This window comes from Phyllobates terribilis, unplaced genomic scaffold, assembly GCF_046119375.1.
Source record: "Phyllobates terribilis strain yellow unplaced genomic scaffold, ASM4611937v1 Scaffold_1__5_contigs__length_1240528914, whole genome shotgun sequence".
NCBI classification, from domain to species: Eukaryota; Metazoa; Chordata; class Amphibia; order Anura; family Dendrobatidae; genus Phyllobates; species Phyllobates terribilis.
Window position 1 is genome coordinate 333,808,584 of NW_027362761.1, and position 11,459 is coordinate 333,820,042.

The window sequence follows — 11,459 nt, forward strand, 5'->3', positions numbered from 1 at the left end:
TCCTGTCTACAATAAACCTAAACACCATGCTGTATTCACTTTATATTTTGTGTACATTTATATCTCCCTCCCCATCCACCCATGCATCCATTAGTCAGTCAGCATTACTTATATTCACTGTAACAACTTCCCATACAGGATATCATGCTGAGAATGTATGTGATATTGGAGGAGGAGTGAGTTGGGCTTAAGTTAAGTTACAGTGGGGTGTGTTCACCATTGGGCTGTAGCACAGCAAAAGGAATGATGGGAAATGTAGTCAGAGCAGTGGATTCTGAAGAGGAATTGATAAATGTGATAGCATAACTGATGCCAGGGCATTGGAAGCAGAGCAGAAAGGGATAAAACATAATTAAATTAGCAGAAAGGGTATATGGGGATCTTTAGAGTATTATCCGTAACCACTGATGGCAAAAACAATTACTGAGCTAGGGTAATGGACAACCTACTTAAATATTAAGCTAAAATGATTTCTAAATTGCATCTGCCAATTTTAAAATGTAATTCCTTCTTGCTACATTAATTTTTCATTGTTCTGTTTTGCTGAAGGAGGTATTCTGAAATAGAGATGAGCGGTGTTCGAATCGAACTGTTCGCCAATTTCAAATTCGAGCTGTTTTGGGCGGTGTTCGAGCCGTTCGACGAACCCGAACGATTTGAAAAAAATCCGGCTGTTCGAGGTTATGTTCGATTACTGTTCGTGCACCCAAATCGTAACTGGATTTTTTCACAGTAATGCTGATAATCAATGTTAATAGATAGTTTCAGTGTAGAGTGGGCAGGGGGAGGGGCAGGGGATGGATCTCTGCATAAATAATGAAGATCTCCATTTTTTTTCTCTTTCCCGCATTTACAGTGGGGAGGTGCGGTCTGTCAGCCTATCAACAGTGCACACACGGAGCGAAGTGCTTTTTTTCACACAAGCAAGGGCATGTGTCATTGGCAGTGTATGTCACATGTCCTTGCCCTATAAGACCCAGCCATTTTCCCCGTCGCCACCATTTTCTCACTGCTGCAGCTGAGTGTTAGACGGCACTGCTGCTGCTGTTAGCGCTATATTGTGTAACTGTGAATTGCAAGCGAATTTTCTCTTAAATAGACAGAAAGGTTTAGGGAGTAGGGACTAGTTTGTAATTGCAGCCCTTTTGAGGGCTAGGTTACAGCAGTTCCTAGCACTTTTTATCAGGCAGGTCTGTGCTCTTAAATAGACAGATAGGTTGAGAGTAGTGACTAGTTGTAATTCCAGCCCTTTTGAGGGCTAGGTTACATCAGTTCCTATCACTTTTTGCCAGGCAGGTCTGTTTTAGCGCTGTGCAAGTGTTTTTCACAGCATTTGGCTAAATCTAGCTAAGCAAATCCTTTTGGGCCTCTCGCAGTGTGTGTTAGTCAGTGGAGTAGCCTATCTGTGTGACAAGCTACACCACCTGTGTATGTAATACACATTTTTTACTGCACCTAGCCAAGTAAAACCTTTTGGGCATATTAGCAGTGTGTGGTACTCATTCTATTAGGCCATCTATACTAAGCTCAATCAGCTTTCAAATTACTAATAATTTTTAGCTGCATCTTGCCTGTAAAATAATTTTGGGCATAGTAGCAGTGTGTGGTACTCATTCTATTAGGCCATCTATACTAAGCTCCACCAGCTTTCAAATTAATAATAATTTTTGTTCTCTCTGAATGTGTGTTCAGCGCTGCTGGTGGTATGCTGACAGATAAGCGCACGCGGCTGTCCACTGACAATGTAGACAGACTCACGTTCATAAAGATGAACAAATCATGGATCCGCAAGGACTTTTCTACCCCTGTGTCATCCTGGGGTGAGTAAAAGCTTGAGAATTTGTTAAAATCACCTCATCAACAGTTTTAAGCAACTCTGGGGCAATTGATGCCACTTGAGTGGTGTCTGTGCCCCAAATTTATGGAGAAAATTGAGACTCTTTTTGGAGTCCCCTTGCTGTGTTTTACGTGACGTTGGCATCGTCAATTACAGATGGGTTGGGTCTCCCCCCCCCCCTTTTAACTGTAAGAAACTACATACACTATGGCTGGGGGTAACACAGATGGTTGAGTTTGAACAGCTGTTTACTCAGAGGTCTGCTCCAAAGCTTCAGTGTCTGCTAGTCAGTGTAGTAACCCAACTGTGAAGCAAGCTGCACCACCTGTGTATCTAATAATGATTTTTAACTGCATCTAGCCTAGACAGACAGTGGTGACCCCCAACCAAACCCAGACGATCAGCCCCCTACCGCCCCCCTTTCATTGACAATACAATCATGTAACTCTTACAACTGGATGGGTGAGGATCGGTCACAGCTTTATTAACTGTTTATACTCATTACATTAGAAAGGCATTTTATTTCTAAAATAATTCAGCTTGTTGCAGCATGACCTGTGTCTCCAGTCTCCACAACGGCAAGTTGGCCAACAAGTGTAACTCTCCAACATGTCCTTTCTATTTCCAGGCCACGGAGGATCCTGCGTTCTCGTATGCAGGACTCTGTTCCCATCCATCACTCTTAACGCTTGTTCCACTCCGTCCTGGAGTACTGACAGGAATATGTCCAGTGCAAAATCCATTAAGTGAACACAGTCGGGCCGTATGAGGCCTGCTTTATCTCCTTCCAGTTGTCCGCCTCTGTCTCTTATAAATTTTGGCATCCAAATATTTATTAGCCACCTTGTCCGTTCGATGGCCGTCATGTCTCGGGCACCTTGCCATTCTGCGCTCGGCACAATCTCTGACTATTTTTGTGAAAAATTCTCTGAAGCGCTCAGTGTCTAGTTTCATTATTGCCATTAGTTATGCGCTCTTGTGATAACCTAGGTCATTTCTCCCGGCCTGTATAACTAAGATGACCGGACCTCTTGCCTCTCTCCCTACCTTGATTACCTCCATTAGTACCTGTGGCCATTGCAGGCCTCTAATGCCTCTCCAGTTCAAATATGTGTTATGAAACTCTAATTTCCTCCCGCCTGGGCGGACTTTTGCCCTTTTTTCTGCCCAATATATATACAAGTGGCCTATCACCCACACTGTTGGCTTAGCGTCACCTGTAAAAGAAACAAACCACGTTAGGATAACAAGTCCGGTCTTATGTATCTCGCCAAACACGTGGATCGCCATCTCCCTATCCTCTGAACTTCCGTTTGTGACAGTCCTGCTCTTGCTGCTTCTGTGGCCGCGGCTATGTGGAATGAGTGTGTCCCATAATCTTTGGGGTGGTTCCCTGCTGATGTTATGCATTTATTAAATATAGCTTGGAACAGGTATCTTGATAATGGCGTTCCATCAATGTGTGATAGGAAGAAATTACTTTGTGATCTGATGGTTATATATGTTTTTACTATTGTTACCCGACTCAGCGTACCATTTGTGGGTTGTAGAAGTACCCAAGTGCCCCTGCCCGCTGGAACCGTTTTCGATTTGCGTATGCGTAGACGTATTGCATTTTTGGCTATGACTACGTCCTGGTGTACTAAGCCTCCACTGGTGTTAATTTTGGATTGAGGGACTAAATTGCTTATGCATAGCGCCCCAAAGAAGGCGATCGCAAATACAGTAGACAGTAGTGTTGCTTCGAATTGTGAGTATCATGTTAATGGTGTTAGGGATATGATGTGAGAAATCAGTTTTAGTGACACGGGATGGGACGTCTACACTCCTGACTTGGCTGACCCCTTTTCCACCCTTTTATGGATTGTCTGATGATGACTCTCTTTATCACATGACCCCAATTCAGTAGTTGGAAGTGAAATGCTACTCCGGTCAGCCACCGCTGCGCTGACACCCCTGATATGCCCCTCATCATTAGCTGGTGGAGAAATTCTATGGTGACTTGTAATCTGGCTTGATCACATTGGTCAACCCATCTGCCTGCCACTAGTCGTGTCCACTGTTCCCATGCCTTACCGTATGCTTGCCACATCGACGGGGCAACTGACGCTCTGATTAATGGCATCAACTATTCTACACTAGATCCCATATGGAGGCTGGGCAACTGTTGCCCGATTAGTGGGCGTTGGGGAGGAGCTCTGTGAAAATCTGCCAATTGAATTGTGATAAAGCATTGGCAGCAGCTTTAGACCCCTCAGCATCGTGGCTAGCGCGGACCCATACATTGTGTTTTAGGCACAGGAATGCTAGCCGGCATAGTAGGCCTAGCACTGGGAGAGACGATGATGCCATATTATTAATGAAGTGCACTAGGCTGGTGTTTTTTGTTATGAAGAGTATATTTTTGTTAGCCAGGCGCGCGCCCCATATTTCTATTACTACCACTATTGGAAACAGTTCCAGGACTGTCTGTTTTTTTGTCAGCACTTGTTCTGCCCAATACGGAGGCCATAAGCTTGAGCACCATTGGTTATTTAGTATTGTGCATATCCGCCTGATTCTGCTGCCCCGGTGAATAATCTTAGTTGAATGTTAGACTGTTCTGCTGACATAAATAACGTGTGACCGCTGAATGATTATAAGAAGGTTTTCCACACCTCTAAGTCCGCCCGTAGCTGCCTACTGATTCTGATTGTATGACTCGGTTTAGATGCCCCTTTTGTTACGGGCGATAAATGAAGAGAAAAAACCCTTCCGACTGGCATCACCCGGCTCGCAAACACGAGGAGACCTAGTAATACTTGCATCTGCTGTAGTGTTACTTTCTATACTGCGCAAAAAACCTAGATCAGGTGTAATGTTTTGGTATTTTTTCCCATGGGAGGCGAAACAACCTTGCTGTGGTGTCGATTTCGATGCCTAAGAACGATTTTTTTTTGTTGTGGGGCCTATGTTGTTGGTTGGGCATAATGGGACTCCAAACCGACGGGAGATGTTTGTGAATTCGGTGAGTAAGGGGCAGCGAAAGTGGATGACCAATCGCCACATGGCAGAAAAAGAAAGGAAAAAATCAGCTCACCCACCTAGAAGATCAACAGCACGGAGCCAGGAGTGCTACCAGACGAACATGAGGAACCAGGAAGATCCAGCTGAACAAATCTTCTAAAATCCACTTTTTATTGGGTCATACAAAAAATATTTTAAAAGTCCACCTTGAAGAAAAACAGCAAACGCGTTTCGAACTCAAGGTTCTTAATCATTGCACAGCAAAAAAACAGCAAGGAAGTGGTATTTATATGTCATGTCCTGCTATGCACCTGTTCAAGGCTGAGTTAATCAGAAATTTAAACACATACCATTTTAAAATCGTATAGCATAGAAACAATGCATATAAATGTAAATAATCCAAAAGAAAAAGAAAAGAAGAAAAAAGGAACATATATATAATAATAATCTATAAATGATCATTCATAATGATACGTCAAATCATGTCTGATGTTTAAACCCGCTGGTACACGTGTATTTAAAGTATAAATCCACCAACTTTCTCTATTAAGGAGCTTTCTCCTATAATCATCCACCAATCGCCATGGCCCAGTGAATCATTCCTTATTTAGTATAGAGTCTACTAATACTTTGGGCATATTAGCCCAGCTGCGAAGCAAGCTGCACCCCTGTGTATCTAATAATAATTTTTAACTGCATCTAGCCTAGGCAGACCGTGGGGACCCCCAACCAAACCCAGACACTCTGCATCTAACCCAGCCAATCATTTGATAGTATTGCTAGTAGCAGAGTCGCATGGGCTCTAAATCTTGCATAGCCTGTGCATTTTTTCTGATCGATAAGGATGACCCAACTCGTGTTATCTGTAACATTTGTCACCAAAACCTAAGTAGAGGCCAACAAATCCATAGTTTGAGTACTTGATGCATGTACCGTCACATGGATATGAAGCATAAGTTGCAGTGCGAAGCTCACTGTGCTACAATGCAGCCTAGCCGGCCGGGACAACCACGATCTGCCCCACCTGTGTCATTCTGGGGATACTAAAAGCTTGAGGATTTTGGAAAATCACCTCAACCATTTTAAGCAACTCTGGGACAATTGATGCCACTTAAGTGGTGTCTGTGCCACAATTTTGTGAGAAAATGGAGACTCTTTATGGAGTCCCCTTGCTGTGTTTTACATGACGTTGCCATCATCAATTCCAGGTGGGTCGGGTCTCCCCCCCCCCCTTTTAACCGTAAGAAACTACATACACTATGGCTTGGGGTAACACAGATGGTTGAGTCTGAAGAGCTGTTTACTCATACTATAGCCTGGGAATCAGAGGTCTGCTCCAAAGCTTCAGTGTCTGCTAGTCAGCGAAGTAGCCACCGCCTGTAGTTCTAATTACAATTTTTTTTTTCAAATTCAAGTTTTTTGTTTTTTTTGTTGAAAAAGTACAAGAAAATACAATATACTTAGTAAAAGGGGTAGTATAACTATAAATCTATGCATAACGACAGTACATTGGGGGGTACAGGGAGGGTTTTCCATCAATATCCAGATCAAGCATGTATTTTTCCATATGAAGGATAGGGAGAGAGGGAGCGGACCACGGCAGATCACCAATCAATAGAGTGCGATTATGATCATTGTTGTGACGACAGCACGGATAACTTTAGTTGGGGGCTAGATGGTAGGCGTCAGAGTTTCGCAAATCAATCCAATCCCTCAAAATCACACAGTATCTATCAACATCAGCCGGTGAGATGGCAATCAGATGCTCCATCCTATTAAGGAGGGAGATCTCCGCAAACCATTCCTCCACAGTGGGTGGGTCTCAGCTTTTCCAGTGTCGTGGAATGACATTCTAAGCCGCCTGTATTAGGTAGCCTATTGATGACCTTTTCTAACTACGTTTACTTATTGGTAACATTAATAAAAGGAGGGTTTCTGTCTTATTAGGGATAGTCAAACCAGTTATTTTCTCAATCATGGGAACCACCTTTGCCCAAAATGCATTTATTATAGGGCATGCCCACCATATGTGTGACATTGTCCCTTCCCCCTCCCCACATCTCCAACATCTATCTGAGACCAGTGGATACCATCTATGAAGGAATGCTGGTACCCGGTACCATCTAGAGATAATTTTGAAGGAGGTTTCCTGAGCTTTGGACCCTATTGAGGTTTTATGTGTTAGGAAGAAACATTTATCCCATTGTGAGTCAGAGAAGGACTTCCCCAGTTCCCTTTCCCATGCACCGCAGAATCCTGGCCTATTGTCAGTTACCTGGGCAATGAGGAGATTATACAGTAGGGAGATGGAGTGTGTAGGGGGTGACAATGATAGGCTCAATTTTTCATAGTTTGTGAGATCTCTATGAAGATGTGTGCGCTTCTTCACAGTTGAATAGAAGTGTTGTAACTGGCTATATTCAAAATTAGCCTTCGGGGACGTGGCTCTTCCCTGTAACAAGTCATTGAGGGGGAGCAGCGAAGTATCGGAGATGACATGAGAAAATAATATCGGATGGGATTTATTTGAACTGAGAAACCCATTTGCAGATAGTCCAGGTGGGAAATCTGGATTATCTGAAATCGGGAGCAAGGGGCCCTGGGGGACGATTGAGGATAAGCTTTTTTTTGGGATCTCAAAGCCAAAGCAGTGGCATAAGTACTATATGACATGAGGCCAAGAGAGGGGACAATTAAATGGGCGCACCATGGGAGAGTGGTAAGAGCTTTAGGACAAATGGATTGAGCTATTTTGACCCACAATTTCCCCTCCGAATGATGGAAGAAGTCCAGGATTCTAGCGTGTACTGCTGCCAAGTAATATCTTCTACAATCCGGAAGGCTAAGGCCCCCCTTTTATTTGTGTCTGATCAGAACGTCCCCCTGAATGCGTGGACGCCCACTTGCCCAGATAAATCTGCAAAAGCTACTGCGTAGTCTTTTCCAAAAATTTGAGGGAATTACCACGGGAATGGTTTGGAAAAGGTATAAGAGTTTAGGTAGGACGTTCATTTTTAATATAATTGTTCTACCGAACGAGGAAAAATCCTTCACCGTCCAAGAAGTAAGATCTCTATGGAGTTGTTCAATAAAGGGCCCAAAATTAAGATGAAATAGACGGGAGAGGTCTCTATGAATACAAATTCCTAAGTATTTGGTACCCTGTGAGGGCCAGGCAAAGGGAAAGTTGGACTGGATGGAATCCTGTATGGATTTGGGGAGGGAGACATCGAGGGTCTCAGACTTCGCTGCATTGATTTTAAAATTTGACCATGTACCAAAGTTATCTATTTCAGCCATAGCAGCAGTGATGGCTATATGTGGTTGAGTGATATATACTAGGACATCAGCAAATGCAGAGCACTTGTACTCGGTGCTTCCCACCTCAATCCCCCTAATATTGGGGTTATCATGTATTGATGAGAGCAGGTGCTCCATCACTAGGATGTATAAGAGACGGGACAGAGGACATCCCGGCCTTGTCCCATTGGTGATTATGAAAGGTGATGATAATGTTCCATTTATCTTCAGCCTAGCTGACGGATTGCGATACAGGGCCATGATTTTGGCTATAAAAGGGTCCCCTACCCCAAGCTTTTTAAGAGAATAATATATGGCATGCCAGGAGACTCTATGGAATGCTTTCTCAGCATCCAACGAGAGTATCTAATTACAAATTTTTAACTGCATCTAGCCCAAGCAATACTTTGGGCCTAGTAGCAGTGTATGCTAGTCAACGGATTAACCCAGCTGTTAAGCAAGCTACACCAGCTGTAGTTTGGACACTTAATTTTTTAAAAGGAAAGGTTCGGGCCCCCAGGACACTCAGTGAAGAGCATCGGGGAGGCACAGGGGCTGGGACTAGCGGTAGGACGCCTTGCAGTGGACCGCCAAGCTCGATCCTTATAAAAGCTTTTAAACTGCAGCAGCTTTAGTGGACGCTACTGGAGCTGGAATTACCACGGCTGCTGGTATGAGACTTGCCCTCCAATAGATCCTTGTAAAAGGAATTAAAGTGTACTCATTCAAATTAGAGAGACAATTTAAATGAAAAAGATTAGACCTGCCTCCACCGCAGAGGGGCTCGCTCGACCCACCAGCGGACAGGCACCAGTATTGGGAGAGGGTTGCTGGCCGTCAGGGTCCACCGCAGCTCTGGCACAAACCCGGAGACACGGAGGTCGCACGTGCAGGAACGGACTGGCCGTGTCGGCTTCGCACTTTTTTGGTTTTAGAAGGGCATGACATGCCTATATCTGTGTCTCCCCCTCCTTTTACTCCTCCACCTCTTTTCTTTTCGCATGACTATATGTACTTGGCACTTTTCCATGTGTTAGTTGTGTCTTCTGAGCAGTTTGTCAGCTTTTGGACACCTTTGAAGTGTTTTCTATGTGTTTCTATGTGTTTTTGTTTGCCTGCCATTGGTTTTAACGGTGTTCGAAGGTGTTCGACGAACAGTTCGGCGAACATATGGGTGTTCGACGAACCGAACCGAACTCGAACACTACGGGGGTGGCTCAACACTACTCTGAAACTCACAAAACCTATGCGGACAATGCAAGAATGTCCAAAAATCAGAAGGAAAAGGGACTCCTATACACCCTGTATTACATATAAAGGAGGGGCTCATACACATTTTGATAAAACTGTTCGGTAGTGGGACTTCTAGAATCATAAAGCCTATGTTAACAGTGAGTTCAAGCACCACTGATGAGAGGAGTAGTCTCTCATCAGCCGGCGCTTGTGCAGTGAAAGTAAAAAAAAAAAAAAAGTTAAAATGAATAAATAATTATTTAAATGTAAAAAAAAACCTAATTATACTCACCTACACCTAATCACCGATGGCCTTGTCTCCTGCAAAAAAGAAAAAAAAACACCATATGCTCACCTTAATGCCTACTCCCTGATGCTCGTGTCACCTTTAATAAAAAAAAATAATAAATCACCATAATCCTCACCTATCCGGCGTAGTCCACGTAATCCAGATGGTGCCATTGCGATCAGATCATTGATAGAACAGCCACATCTGGAGATGTGGCTGCTCTCTCTATCAGCTGGCGATACACTGACAGGAGCATCATCACCCCTGCAGTGTATCGCGATGAGCTGCCGTGAGAGGGGTCACACGAGTTCATCAGCTGATGAACTCCTGTGACCTCACTTACAGCACCAGCACTGGTGACTGCTGAAGTGACTGTTCTATCAATGATCCGATAGCCATGGGACAATCTGGATTATTTCATCATGTTGGACAGGTGAGTATTATGTTACTTTATTATTTTATATTTGTTACAGGAGACATGGGCTTTATTGAATTAGGCAATAAGTAAGTATAATTGTTTTTAGTTAATTAAGAATCATAAATAAAGGACTGTGTCATTATTTCAAATCAATTACTTTATTCTGGGTGTTTGGTGTTTTTACTTACATTTTGACTATGGGGTTAGAAATGGGGGTTATCTTAAAGATGCCTCTCCATTTCTAACCAGGGCTTCATGTCAGATGCCAATACAAATAGTAAACAAGACTTGGCTGTCCAAATGAGTAATTTAAATAAGGAATTTTAATTTTAGTTCAGCAAAGGGGAGACAAATGTTCATCAGCATGTGCTGTGATATAGAAAAAGATAACAAAACTACATACATTAGAATACTTAAAATAAAACACAAGCATTGTCATGCAGTATTGTGAAAAAAATTAATTATAAGCTCATATGACATCCAAAATCAAAGTACAACCCTGGAAAATACAATTTATATATATGTATATACTTTAGAGTGTAGTAGATATGACCTACCAGACTGTTTGGGGAGTAGAAGGTGTGCAGAAGAAATAGGGACGCAGTGTCCAGGTTAGAAAGGTAAATGCCTATGGAAATAGGCAATTGTAAGAGTCCCAGCCAGAGCAGCTAAAGAAAAGCCAGCCCAATAGTGAGAAATATGCATACCCCATCCAGAGAGTGAAACAGAAAGGCAAGGAACGCAGCATCCACCGCTTGTCCAGGAGTTGCCATGACAGAGGGAGTGGTAGAGAGATGTAAATAGGTAGAGGGCGGGGCCAAAAGAATGCAGTGAACCAATTAGGAGAAGGAGAGAGCGGTGATAGCGTGTTGTCGAAGACTTCACAGGAAGTGACGTCAAATGGAGCTCAGCTGCTGAGTGGCTGGGGCAGTTACAGGAAGCGATATGCGTTCCACAGCAGCACAGATATGCGATCCAACTACAGGAAGTGAGCATAAGTTGCAGTGGTGTGCGTACCAGCATGTCAGTTATGCGTTCCACAGTGAACAGAAGTGAACTAGGACACATCAGAGACTGAGGTGAATCTGGAGAGAGCTATAGGAGAAGCCTGATGGTGCAATTATTCTTGGATATAGGTTAGTTGGTGCCCAAAGAGAGGAACATGCAGGGAGATCATTTCTGAAAAGCAATATAATAATATTAGTATTGCTGTGGAAAATATACAAATACAGTACCAATATTCATGCAAATAACATATACGATATATAAGTCCTTAACCCATTTACATAAAGGATAACAGGTCATAATCCCTGTTTAGCCCCTTAGGAGTAAGGGTTTGTAGTTTGTGTATCCAGAAGGCTTCCCTTTTCTTCAAT

At 43.3% G+C, this 11,459-nt stretch overlaps 1 long non-coding RNA gene across 1 annotated transcript; it reads right to left on the bottom strand.

The window, feature by feature from the left end:
- Positions 1-2,359: 2,359 nt before the first annotated feature.
- LOC141167179 (uncharacterized) lies at positions 2,360-10,885 on the bottom strand. The gene is made up of 5 exons (XR_012251409.1): positions 10,791-10,885; positions 10,641-10,711; positions 9,669-9,697; positions 4,921-5,049; positions 2,360-3,054 (listed from the first exon to the last, which is right to left on the bottom strand). It is a non-coding gene; the product is annotated as an uncharacterized lncRNA (long non-coding RNA).
- Positions 10,886-11,459: the final 574 nt, after the last annotated feature.